Below are 13,889 nucleotides of genomic sequence, written 5' to 3' on the forward strand. Positions count from 1 at the left end.
GTTTTGCAGTATATGTGAGGGAGCGGCCCAGGTGCGATGCATTTAAGGGCACCCTACCGACTCTCCACAATCTATTCCTGCATGTTTTTCTACTAGGGTCGTGCCTGGGAGCAGGGCCCAGTCATTGGGTGTAATTGAGCCAAACTCCCTTTAATCAGATGGATTGAGAAGAGGCCTGTGCCCCAGAAAGGGAACCAGCCTTTTACAGAACAGTCCCCCCCTTTCTCCTACCCGGGGCCCAGGCGTTTTAAAATCAGTCCCAGATGAAGGCTTTCCTGTGGGGATTAGGTGCAGCTGCAGCATCGCTAACCAAACCCGACCCAAAAAAAATGCCACAGAATGTTTGAACAATCATTTGACCTTGCTACTTTCTCGGAGTTCACTTTCTAAGAGTGAACAGAGCTTTGTTGTATTGGTCCAGCTCGAAAAAGTCATGTTGGGGTGGAGGGAGAGGCAAAAACTACAATATTTCAGGTGATCCTCAGGGTCAAGTCGACAGTTCAGTTGCTGCTCCCCCTCTCCAGGATGGCCTTGGGGGAAGGGTATGGGGTAAAGATGTGACCGCACACGTTCTGTCAAAGAACCTGAACTCTTCGTTCCGACAGTTGAAACATGGTGTCTGGAATCTGTTAGTCATTTGGGGTTTGAGTTTGTGATTCAGTGGAGGGGGTGTTTGACCAGGAAAAGAGGACAAAAAAGAGGAGGAGGGTGCTTATTTCTTTTGAATCTTTTTATATATCATCTTGAGGGACTTATTGAAAGCTCACGTGGCAACCTCCATAACACCTCATTGAAAAGTCATCAATTCCTCCATCATGCACTGTGATAAACAAAAAAAAAAGTCCTTTTATTCCTGCTAACCTGCCAAAAGTCCAGGTGCTATCCTTCAGTTAATCCTTTTTTATCCTTATCTAGGTACCTATTAGACCTTCTGTCTTTTACCCCGTGTCCTCCCACTCATCTGTTTCTTCTTCTTACTCTCTGTCCTGCAAAAGAAATGAAAGGAGGGTGCCAAGTTTTTAAAGGTGCTGGTGTCTGGGATTCTAATTAAGTGGTTTTTTTTAGAACAAAGCCCTAATGGAGCCTCTCAGATCTGGTAAAAACACATGGAAGTATGTGGAGCGTTTGGCAGGGGATATTTAATATAATTCACAGAGGGTTTTGATTTCATCCCACAGGTATGTGCTCGGCACTCCAGGGATCAGAAGGACCCTTTTGTGTGAACTCGCCACAGAAGGAAAAATAGGAAAAAAATCCTTCCCTCCCACCTTCAGCTACCTCCTTCCTTCCTACCTCCCCCTTCTCTTATTCCATTCACCTTTATTTTCCTTTATGGTTTGGATTATAATTTCATGCAGACTAAACTAGAGGTGATTTGTCGAGGGAAGCTGCTTCAAATTGCTCGACAGTTGAGCAAGTTTTAATGCTGTTAAGGAAATTGCACAAATGACTCAAAACTGTCCTTCTTTGTAGATCCTCAGTCTGTCTCAGGTTTAGAGTTTGAGGCCGTGTCAGTCTTCCAGCCTTTGCAAAAACAGAAGCAGAGTTGCACTTGCAGCTGCAGATATAGCTTTTCTTCAACATCTGGAAAAATGTATTTGTTCCCCTTTATTAAAAATGCCTTGGCAATAACATCTGGGATCTTTGCCTTACCAAAAGCCTTCACGCTACTCATGGCCATTCCAAGTTCATTTCAGCACTTTTCTCCTTGCTTAGTGAGGTAGATCTCCAGTAACCAAGCACCTAATAGAGATGTGTAGAAGACTGGTAGGAATCAATGCAATGGTATGCTATTTCTGGAGGAGCTGCAATGGCAGATTTAAGGACATTTTCCACAGAAGGAGCAGCTTCAAAATGAATCTTTCCAAGTCCTCTGTTATCTCCATTTTTTTTTAACTTTAATGTCTACTGCATACTTTTGCTTTTATTCAATTCCTCTACCTTTCTTCTCTGTCTTTCAGTTAAATGCGTTTCTTTTGTTCTTCACAGACTCTTTCAACACATGCATGTATTTTATAACACTCATGATTGTCCCTTTCACGAGAATCAGGAACCGTGGCGCGGCATAGCTCCCGTTTTTAAATCATGACTCGCTTCTGGACGCCAGTCACCTCCTGGATGCCTGCCACCTCTCTCCGCTGTGGTAGAAAGAGCAATTTGAGCGATGGAGAGAAGTGTGTTTCCCATTAGTAGATGGTTTCCTCTGCCCTGCACCCCGCCCTGCAGCTTGGCCTCCTCTGCTGCCTCTGGGACCGCTGCAGATTGGCAGCATGTCAGGGCTCACCTCATATCCTTACAAAGAATAATAAAGGTACAAAGGGAGTGATAGAGCGACTGCGTTATTAATGCGCACAGACAAGCAGAAGTTTCTCCTGTCCACATAACTCAAAAATGTACGGAGATAAATAGGCCCTGCAAAATTGCACATTCCAAGATGAAACCAAGATAAAAGTTGTGGTCGTCTCAGCAACATTTAAGTCCATTTCATGAGAAGCCGCCACATTTTATGTTGTTTTGGCTCTTTACTCTCCCAGCGTAGATTTTTAGATCAAGTACTTACTTCAAGCTTGTGTATGTCCAACGACTTTTTACGTACTGGCTAAACCTCTGAGCAGGCTACAGGTTTCAGCATTCATCAACATCTGTCAGAAGTGACATGAGTAAATTGCCACCTCCCTAATAACAGATGAAGTGACATGTTGATATAAGCCTCATTTTTCCATAACAGCTAGCTGGAGCTCTAAGTAGATATCTTACTCTACTTGGGAAAACGTTAACCTGCCTTTTCTATCATTGGGATACGGATTTGCATATTGTTGGAAACTTTCATCCTGGCGATTGGTTTGACAGTTGTAATCCTTTTATTTATTTTTTGTTTTTATTCAAATTGTACTAAAACATTGATTTTGACTCACTTATTGTGATCATTTAACTACATTATTACTTCTCTCTTCCTCATAATAAGAAACAACTCCTAGCCTCCTATGCAAAGACCCTCTCAAATACTTATTCTAAAGTTGAGACTCTTAGGACTTTCTTTAGTCTAACTTTAATCGTACAATGCATGCATTATTGTTGTAGTGAAATCCACCTGCTCAAGAAACATTTGAGCAGTCAATTATCCCATTATGCTTGGTTCTTGGCACTAACCCGTCACCGTTTTATTTCAAAATCAGCCAAACAAAAAACAAGTGACACTATTGCCAATACTGATGCCAAAGCTTATCTCATAATATCTCAGCCAATGGCTTTTCACATATGTTAATGGTCTGTGTAACATCAGCACACCACTCATCCACATCTGGCACAAAAGCAAATCCAGCCCAGCTTTCCTTCTTTTTTGAGTTGGAGTGAGCAGACTTTTCCTTTGGTTTAATAGAAAGAGCAGGCTAGGTGGATTGTCTGGTCATTGTATTCTCTTTTATGATCATGTTTCCATGATAGAAACCAGCTATCCTGGGCCCAGTAATTGGCAGACCGGCCGTCTGAAAAGGTAACTTGAGAAAACAGAAGGAAAGTCTTCCTCAAAGAGACTTCCTGATTGGTCGGTGGCAGGTGGGCCACATATGCTCCTGGCTGATGTCGCCTCCAATGCAGGCCCTATTTGTCTATCCAACTGTGGAAAGATGTCTGTGTCAGTGAGTCAGGAAAAATATGCCACGCTTAGCTTAATGAGAAAAGTGCTGAGGCATGCCATTGCTTGTGTGTGTACATGAGTATTTCTGGTAACCGGTAATATGACTGGATGCTCTGATGCCTCACTGTGTTTAAATTGTGTTGATGTACCAGAGGTTGGTGAATATTGTGTGGACAACTGAGAACAGCATCACTGCCTGTCAGGTTTCTCTCATCTCTATGAAAATGTTATGACAACAAAAGCTGCTCTGCACCTGCATGGCCTCTGCTTTCCTGCGACAGGTTGTGTGTGCGCTTGTGAAAGTGCCCTTGGCCTAAGAAGATTAAAAAAATGTAATCAAAACGTAGTTGTGGGAGAGTTGAGGAGGTGATGGTTGCCAGGAAATAATTTCCCCTTTGTGCATAGCAAGGTAGAGTGGGAGAAGAGAAGAAAAGATGGAGGACCCTCAGGGGGAACCCCAGTTGGTCTTTAGTCTGTGTGCTGTTGAAGAAACCTCTGTGGACTTTCCTGCTCTTACATCCACAGAATGTCCTCTGTTTGAAGCCAGCTGACATTATTTCAGCGATGTCAATTAGTCAGTCAGCTATTGTGCAAGGCTGTGTTGGCTGGGGACTGAAGAGTTGAGGACAAGTGGGAGGTAGAGTGTCGTAAGAGTTTGGAGTGTAAGCTCTCTATTGTGCCTTCGCCGTCTTTTGTCTCATTTTTCTTTCCGGCCATAAGAGATGAGGAAGGCATCCTTATTGCACTTTAAGTGTCAATTTAGTAGCTGTTAAATTGTGGTGTTGCTTCTATCACTGGTGCAGGCAAACAGACCTACATGGATGATTAGTGGTTGTTTGCTGTCTCCCATACATTCTGTGGATTTGCTCACCCGTAGCTCCCGTTGCCCATTAAAGTGGTTCCGGTTCTTTTCCATTATCCGTAGAAATGTATGTGGGGGACACAGAGAGATATTTGGCAACGCCATTAACTCCAACATAGGGGCACTCTTCCACTGCACTTTGTATGTGTGTGTTGAGGGCATGTGGGGCGCAGGTGTCTCTCACACAGCTGCCCACCATGAGCTGGAGGGGCTGCTTTCTTACCAGCAAGCTGGATAGGCCAGTGACGTGCACACATACAAGCATGCATGCACTCTCACAGCACACGCAACACTGTCATCACACATACATGTCTGGACCAGTCTTATTTCTTCACCTTTTTCAGCACACCTGGACCATCGCCTAACAGTATTCATCTTCGCTCAGGGAGATTTGACAGGTGGAGTGACATAAACTTTATCAGCCGTGTCTTTATCAAGCCATTCATTCAGACGAATCATAGGTAATATGTTTAACTAGGTAGTACACTTTAAAACAAATGGTGTGAATTGCACTTTTTTGCCATTTTTCAGTCCCCCATAGATCTCTTAAAATTAGTCACTACAACCTTTGTGTAGAGATAGTTTGCATTGTCTTATCTTCGGCATTCTTCTTTTACTGTCTTCTTTTCTTCCAAACCAGGAAGGAGGAAGTGTTTAACCATTGAAAAACATTCTCAAATTGATGTGCCTGCTCAGTTTCCAACCTATATGTTTACAGTATCATGCTGTTTTTCCTTTTCCCTGGGTTTCTTTGTAAGCCAGCTGTGTGGACTGGGTCTTGTACTGAGAGTGAAAGAGCAATTTCTACACAAAGCACCTTTAGACAAACATGTTTGACCAAAAGACCAGCCCTAGTGAAAGCGAGAGGCCCAGTAGCAGGAACATATTTAAGGGACCACTTGTTCCTTAGGGGCCAAAGGGACAATGCTGGAGAGCTGCTGGGTCTTTCACTCTGACCTGCCTGCGTGGTGTTTTAGAGGAGCAAGCCTTTCATCAGCACTGGACTGAAAAAACACTGGCTCGATGTACAAATGGCTGATAGAAAATAGTACACACGTGCGCTGGTGAGGTGGCCTGTATTATTCTTAACTTTTCTCCTCACATCCTGGCCATCATGGTGCTTCCACGGTCCACTGCTGCTGTGAAGCTGTGGTGACTCACAGCTGTGAGCCAGCAGGCCGCGCACTGTCTCTGCACGGTCAGCTACAAGCTACTGTGCACACTAACACACATGCAAAAACACATACAGCAAATTCAGTCGTTAGTGTCTTTTCAAACTTTACAAACACTAGTTTTATGTCAATTATTTGTTCTGTTCATGTATGGTTAGAGCGAGAGAATGTGTACATATTTTGTTAAGCAGACTTAAGTCTTTACTGTTGCTGTCTAGTTTTTGTATATTTCACCGTTTTATTTCCCTTTTCTTAGATACAAACTTTGAACATTGCCTGCTTTCTTTGTCTTTCTCATAAAATATGTGATTCTCTTTTATTAATAAAAACTGGTGACCTTGCCTCTTTAATCTTAAACTCTTTTACTTGCTGCTCACAAAGCCTTTCTTTCTTTAATCCATCCCTATATGCAATGCTATGCCCATTCCACCTTTGCTGTTTTAAAGTTTTCTTCCCTTTCCCTCTGTGTTTTCACCGTAATGAAGATGGGGGATGTGAGACGTTGAAACTGGAGTGGAACTCCACTTCCTGCCAACCACACGCTGCCGAAACCAAGATTGTTAAAAGACACAAGGTCTTTGAATAACACACGAACACGCGAACGAAACCCACCCTTAAATCCACAGTTGATGGAGTAAGTCCTATAAAATTAGATAGAAAAGTTGCTTGGAGAGGCAGAAAGAGAGAAAGCCAGGTACTGAACGAAAGAAAGATGGACAGAAGTGGAAAGAGGAAAAAGTGTTTGCTGCTGGGATGGAGTTGGCACCAATTGCTCTGCTCCTGAGCTTTAGTGGGTTTGTGTAAATTATATCCCTTTCCAGGGAAAATATGTGGTGGTTGAACTGAGGACCCCCTTTCCCCCGTGCCCCCCTTCTTTTCATCTGTCTGCAGTCATTTGTATTCTTTACATCCATCTTTCAGACCCCCTTCAGTCCTCATGTCTCCTCCTTATCTTCGATATTTATTCCTGTGTGTAATGAAGTCGTTTCTCTCTTTGGTCATAACATAATAACTCCAGTCCTATTTTGTCCATTCATCACCGTCCGAACGCTTTAGTTTTATGTCTTTATATCAGCCTCCCCTTACTCCTCTCCCTACCCTCCCTCCCTCTCAACAGTTATGCTATTTTCTGCTGTGCATGGAGGATACATTTAGCCTGTGGCTGCTTGGGTAGTGATGTCTACATTAGTGGGGGGGTCTAGTGAATCGGTACCTTCTCTGAGCCACAGTGGGCTCTCTGCGGGCTGATGCAATCTTTCCACTATAGGGTGAATCCATCTTCTCGGGGTGCTCAGCCGCTTTGCCCACAGCCCGGGCTGGCAGGCACCCACACAGGCACGCGGCGTCAGCCTGCCCAGCGGGTGTCCCTGTTTATGTTTGTCTTGTGTGGCGGCTAGTTTCTCTCTGTGCAGTTGTGACCATAGCAGCACCCAGCCTGGCACACAATAGTCTCTCTTCATGAAACGCCCTCTCCAACCTGGGCTAAGCCTGGACAGTTGTAGGCCGTAAGTGGCCGTTGGCATCTGTCACTGCAACTGGAGCGGGCAGAAGTCGGCTGTAGCTGCCAGTCCACATTCTAAGGCAGTGAAAAGCTCAGGCCATCCTTTAAGTACCGTACTGGTGGTTTTGCATGTTTTGGCTCATGAAATACAAATTGTGTGTACTTTAAAATTACTGCCTATCGTTTTCCAAAGCTTACCATTGACTTGATCAGTCCAGCATGAAAATAAACTGGCATGGACTCGATTCCAGATAGCTAATCCTTGGCAGGGGTAAGTTTTAAGTCAACTTCCTTTTTATGTAAAAGATGTGTTGTTGGTGCTTTGCACTGCGGCTGCAAACATTTATGACCTCTCTTTTCTCTGAGATTTGGGAGTTAAATTGAATGTCAAAAAGCACTAAATTCATGAGTTGTGTCAAAGAAAAACAAAATGAAAATATGCATTTTGGACAACATTAAATGAAAGAGTCATCTAAAGTAAATACACAATCATTCCATTACCTCTTTTCATTGTTGTCCTTTTCTTATTTTGTGAATAATTTGAGCTTTCAGTTTACGTAACTTCGATTATCGCCAGGATCTACTTTTTAATAAATACTGTTTATTTAAAACATGTTGGAGAGTAAATGTAGAGTCTTGTTGGATGTACTTATACTGAGGCTTTTAACACAGTTGACTTCAGATCTTCAAGGGGGCGTCTGTGTGTCTTTGTCCCTGTTTAGCCCCGACTGCTCAGGATATGTAAACCAGCACCCTAATTACCAGACAACAGTCTCTACAATCAGTCTTATCCTGGTCTGCTACTCATTCACCAGCTCACTACTAATCAGCACCTAGACACTTGTGACTGTCCAGACCCTCCCTACGGACAGGATTAGCAGATCAACGTTTTGCGTGTTTGTGTGTAATGACTCAGTCGGGAAAACAGTCCCCTCCCTCTGAGTATTATTAGCTGGTAGAAAAGAACAGGTGTTTGTTGTCCGGAAGTTGATTGTCCATTCTTGCAGAGTTGGAGTTCACATGCTGGGGTCAGAGGTCAGGTGGCCTCAGCCCTGTGGCAGCAGGATGTTTGAGACGGCCATTATTATCTGCCAGTGAACAATTATGTTTGGGCTTGATGTGTGTTTGGGGGCATTAAATTAGTGTGACTGATGTGGATTACTGAAGTCAACCTTTGTGCCAGAACCCATTAGGAATCTGTTTAAACATGTGCTCAGTTTGCCACAATCTTTTAACATGTCTATTAACTGGTTATTCCTCTACATCCTCTCAATATTCTCTGTGATATTATTCCAACTTGTGTCAATAAAAACGAAGCCTGAAGACTTACAAACCTACTTGTACATCTTATATACTCAGACACGTGGGGGGCCGTGGGGGGGGGCTGTCCCATCCTTTAAGAGATGTATGTAAATCATGCTGTCTACCGCAGAGACACCATGAGCACCTACTGTGATGAAAAGGATTACAGGCACATAATCCGTGCCTGTCGCCACCCTCCACACACACACACACACACACACACACACACACACACACACACACACACACACACACACACACACACACACACACACACACACACACACACACACACACACATACACACACACAGTGCTACAGAAGAGTAGAAATGATTTCAATCAGTTTGTATAATACTACAGTATTCCTCAAGTGCCAACAGTTTCAAAACACAATTTTTCTTGAGGTGGTGTTGGTAGAGCTAATAATATGAGTGGAATGTTTCTTTCACTTGCCCGTACCCGTAATATGCCCACCCACGTTACAGCATAGCTTAGCTAAGTTTGAGATTACACAGGAGCTCCAGCCACAAACAACGTGGATCTGCAGATGTGTATATACAGCACAGCCGTGATGCAAATAGAGCTTGAAAGTTAGCGCAGGATGTGTACACAGCAGAGTTTGATGAATGTCTTCTGGTGGGAGAAGGGGGAAAGTATCAGAGGCATGAATGCTTGGCCTCGAGGCCTGAGCTCGCTTTTTTCCGCATCAGAGTGCTACTCTTAAATTATGGATGTTACGCTTCAACTGTTTGACAATTAAATGTTGCTATAAGTCTGGAAAAATGACAATAAACAACGAAGGGTTAGAGAAGAAAAATGAAGATGAGTGTTTCCAAGTCAAACCCGCCACTATGTTCAGGTCTATAAAACATTGTATTATGTCTTTGATATAGTTGCTTCATAAATATAGGTTCTGTTTTCATGAAATATTACAAGTTTGAATTCAAGATTTGTTTCATTAAATGCCATAGTTGGCTCCCATAACTATTAATATAACAATTACATCATGATTTAAAAGCTGGAGTTAGTTAAAGGAGCAGCTGCAGTTAGATTAATACACAAGAAATAAGGCCTTCATACCACGGAAGACTCAACTTCAGCTTAACTAAACAAAATGTTGCATTGCTTTACTTTTTACAGCATATAACAAACAACCATAGATCCCTCTGTTTAACCTTAGAAGTGCAAGTCATTGTGTGTGTATACTGTTTGTCTCTTCTGCTGGATCAGCTGAAGGTTTGCTGATCTGCTGGGATAAAATATTGTTTGAATAAATACCGTGGACTCTGCCAAACAGGCTGTGTGAAGATGAGCCTCTACTTTACTGATGCCCCCTCCGACCTTAACATGGATGCACATGCAGTCCTTGCTTTCACCAATGACAATTCAAACCCCGTGGTCATTTGAATGCTGTGTCCAGTTACATCTGTCAAAGGTGAAAGAGATGCTTTAAAGTCATAGTATTTCACGATGTCAATCAAGTTACATGCAGTACAGCTGTTTTTGTGTCTGTGGATTTGATTAAAGATAAACAGAAATGACAGAAACAACTGTGACGAGAGGATCGGTTTCAAGGTAACCCCATCAATTCTGACAGCTTCTGTCACACTTGCCTTGTGCTCTTATTTATTTTGTCAAGGGACAATTTAAGTAGGATCTGTTGAGGTTTTGGGCCCCCGACAAACAAGAAAGTGTTTAATTAAGCCTAGCGCTTGTCAGACGTGTGGCAAATGTAACCGTTTTTGAAAACCTGTGGAATTCACTACTGGGGCTTAAAAACTGGGCCTCTTGCTTGCCTCTGGTGTTTCTAACTGCTGGTTTCCATGAACAGCTGCTCCGACCTTCATCATTACTCATCACAGCTGTTTTCTTACAGAGGCTATGAGAGGTAAGCAAAGTTTCTCATGGCCGGCTGACATCCTGACCTCTTATCTCTCATCCCAAAGATACCTGGGAGTTGTTGCCCGAAAGTGAATTTAATTTACAAATGTAATTCTTATTGTCAATGATTTGTTATAGCTATTCTGAAAACAGAAAGAGGACAGTCCTCATGCCAGTAAAATTTAAGAGAGCTACAAGCTACTCTTACATTTGCTTAGTTGACAATAACTGGTTTTGATTAGTTTAAACGATAGCTATACGCTTGAGCTGCTAGCTTCATCTTCCAGGCTTGGGGAGCTTATTTGGATTTCAAAAACTCTAGTTTGATTATGGAACCTTTTTAAACAAATATGTGCTATAGTATTTTATCGCCTCCTGCACCCTTTTCACCCGCAATGACCTCCTCTGTGTCCACTACCGCCTCCTCTCATTTTGGTTGATACAGTATTACTCATGTGCTTATGATTTTCTGAATAAATAAAGTTCCCCACCCACTGCCCCTCCATTCCTTTGAAATGAGAAGCTCACTTTGGTTGCTAGCCAGCAGTGACAGGCGGTTCTGTTTAGGTGCTCTATAATTCCGTTGCTACCTAGTGACACACACACACACGCACGCGTGCGCACACACACACACACACACACACACACACACACCCACCTCTCTGGTGACATACCTCTCGTCAGGACAATTCCAAAGACGGATATGCTTTTCTGCACATGGCCCTGTTTGGTCTCAGCCGGTGACAGCGTCCCTCTTAATCCCTGTTGCATTTCGTCATCGCTCCACCTTTTTAATTGAATCTAATTGTTTCCATCTTATCCTTCTTATCTTACAGATCATCCCTCTCTATTTTTGGTTTCCTCCTTTATGTTTATTTTTTGCTTTGTGTATTTCAGCATGTGTGCTATGGAGAGCTGGATTTTTTTTCTACATCTAAAAACCTAAAACCTGCCTGAGATTTGCTCTAAGAAATACTTTTTGCTCATTCCTCTACATCTTATTTACATTTAACCCAGATGACTTGTACTTAAGACTTTAAGATACATCTGTCTTCATGGAATGGTTGATGAGGAAAAAGATGGTGCTTCAGAGCCTCTCTTCACAGCACGTGTTTGTTAGTCTGATATCTGAATACTGGTTTCAAGACAACCGAGATGTGGGGTAACTTCTGATTTAGATCCATTAACTGCAATGGGATTGACGGAAAAACAACAACTTTTTGAATGGTTTATTTTTTTTATCAACCAAATTAATAAAATAAATAGCCACAAATCCACGGGTCCAGCTCAGTAAAGGTCAGGATTAGCTTTTCTTTGACATGCATCGTATTAAACATAGTACAAATATGTTTTCTGGATAAAAAAGTGAATACGTCTCCTTGGGTTCTGGGAAGCTGGGATAGGTATTGTATTCGCTATTTTTGACATCTGATAAAAGGGTTATTGTAGTAATTGGCATATTTGAACATTCACAACCACAGACAAGGGACGAACAGACAGAAGAGCCTGTGTGATAATGTGGCTGGGCTTCTCTGCAGCTGGACGGTGTTAAACTCTAACTGACATCATTGAAGCTTTGGATGCTGCATCAGAAAAGCAACCAAATAGGTATAAGCTTAGTCCCCCTCAGGAATGGATGTGGGCCCTGAAAGTTGACTGTATTTTGCTTATTGTAGGCCACAGGTCTTTCCCAGTATACACCCATATGTGCACAGATGTATAAGCCTGATTGCCCCTATTATACTTTATTTATCTGCCATCTTACATTGTCGATTTCTGGTCTGAAATGATAATGACGGTCAGCATGTTCTACTGTCGGGAGAGTAAATGACTGAAAAACACACAAATGGTAGCAGTATGGTAGAAAATATCTCCACGAGGTTTAAGTATTTAATATTCTACCACAGCAAGTGAAATGAATTGCATGTGTGCCTGCTAATGCATGTTGCCAGGAACTGACCAAAGTCAAATTCTTCCTTTTTTGTCTCACTTCTCATCTTTCCACTCAGTGGTTTTTATCAGAGCAGCATTGGGCCCATCTGCTGGCTCAGACTGGCAGCTGTATGACATGAGAGGAACTGGTGGCACACCACCCTTCATCTGTTATTATTACTTCAGAAAGATGTAGAAGTTGGGATGTGGGCAAGGAGAGTTGGAGCGTGTACTGTAGGGAAACAAGCGGAGGGGCCAAAAACTGGGGCCAGAAAACCAGATTGTGGTGTGTTTTCTCTACTCAGCTCTTCTTTTTCCTTCTCTACTCTTTTATTCAATGTTGGTTTAATTCCCTTTTATAAAATCCTTGCCGCGTGTTGATTAGTATGTTGCAAAATCACAGAACTGACTGCAGATAAGAATAACAGCTTATAAAATATCTTTTTGTTGGAACATTTTTAAAACAGTGTTAAAGATTCAAGTAAGCAGTTTTCTTCAGCTTGTATCAACCCAGTTTTATTGAGTCATGGAAAATGTATTTTGTTTGCCTTCTCTTTGGTAGTTTGGGATGAGTTAAATGCTTCATCTTGTGATTTTTATGAAGTTCATTTCATGCCCGCAACTGCTGACTCTCGGCTGAGGTTTAAGAGAGGGTTTCAGGTTACAGGCCTGTCAGCTATGCTGTGGGGGCCGTAGGACTATTTTGAAAATAGAAAACAGAGAGATAGAAAAAGTAATTTTAATAAAAGATTTCGAAGAGCAGAGGGGAAAAAAATGATATTTGCAGCCACATGATTCGCTGCTTTAACACATTGTCCTTGGCTGACTTGTAGCACCCCTGAATTTGGAAACAAATTATATACAAAAAATAGAGCAAAAAAAAGGAGGGGAGTGAAAAAATATTTACTCAGAAGTAATTCTGTGTGGAATTTCTTTGGGTAAAAAAGGTCCCTTGAAACCACAATAGGGTCCATTGAGCAGCGCAGGCTGAGTGTAAGTGTCAATGTTGGACCCCATCCAGGGACCAGGTTTCTTTTAAAGCAGGGGAAGAAAAGGGTGACTGTTTTATCGAAGGTAGGGAGAGAAAAGACGCACACATACACTCTGTTCTCCCTTTCCTTTTCTTATTCCTATTCACACATGAACACTTGCAGCTGCTTGTCCAGATCAACCTATCCTATTTGTCTATTTACCTATATTTCCCCCTGTAGACATAAATATGTTCATCTCCATCTGTTGTACTCTCTAACTTACATTCTTTTATTTGGTGGGCTAAAACAGGCTAATTTATTTTTACCAAAAGAAAAAGTTTAATATACTATTTAAAATGTCAACATACAGCGACTCCATTGTGTTTCACCAGGAAGCTTGTTCTCTCTAAACACATTTATTGGCCTCCATGGCAGTAGTGGTGCTGTTTTATGTTTTTGTGTTGTTAGCATGGGAGCTCGCACACAGCTTTAAGCTATAAGGCAGTATGTGTTACTGTTTGTTTGTAGGTGTGGGCGTGTGCGTGCATGCTGAACCAATCCCCTACCAACATCCTAGCTATAAAACACATGGGTGGTCAGCCTGTTTATTGTGTGGGTTTGCAAACAAT

The 13,889-nt window shown here is 42.3% G+C and overlaps 1 protein-coding gene across 1 annotated transcript in view; it reads left to right on the plus strand.

Annotated features, from left to right (window-relative positions):
- Positions 1-13,889, plus strand: part of coro7 (coronin 7) — a 99,303-nt gene that overhangs the window by 35,243 nt on the left and 50,171 nt on the right. The window lies entirely within an intron of this gene.

The sequence above is a fragment of the Eleginops maclovinus genome, chromosome 16 (genome assembly GCF_036324505.1).
Source record: "Eleginops maclovinus isolate JMC-PN-2008 ecotype Puerto Natales chromosome 16, JC_Emac_rtc_rv5, whole genome shotgun sequence".
NCBI classification, from domain to species: domain Eukaryota; kingdom Metazoa; phylum Chordata; class Actinopteri; order Perciformes; family Eleginopidae; genus Eleginops; species Eleginops maclovinus.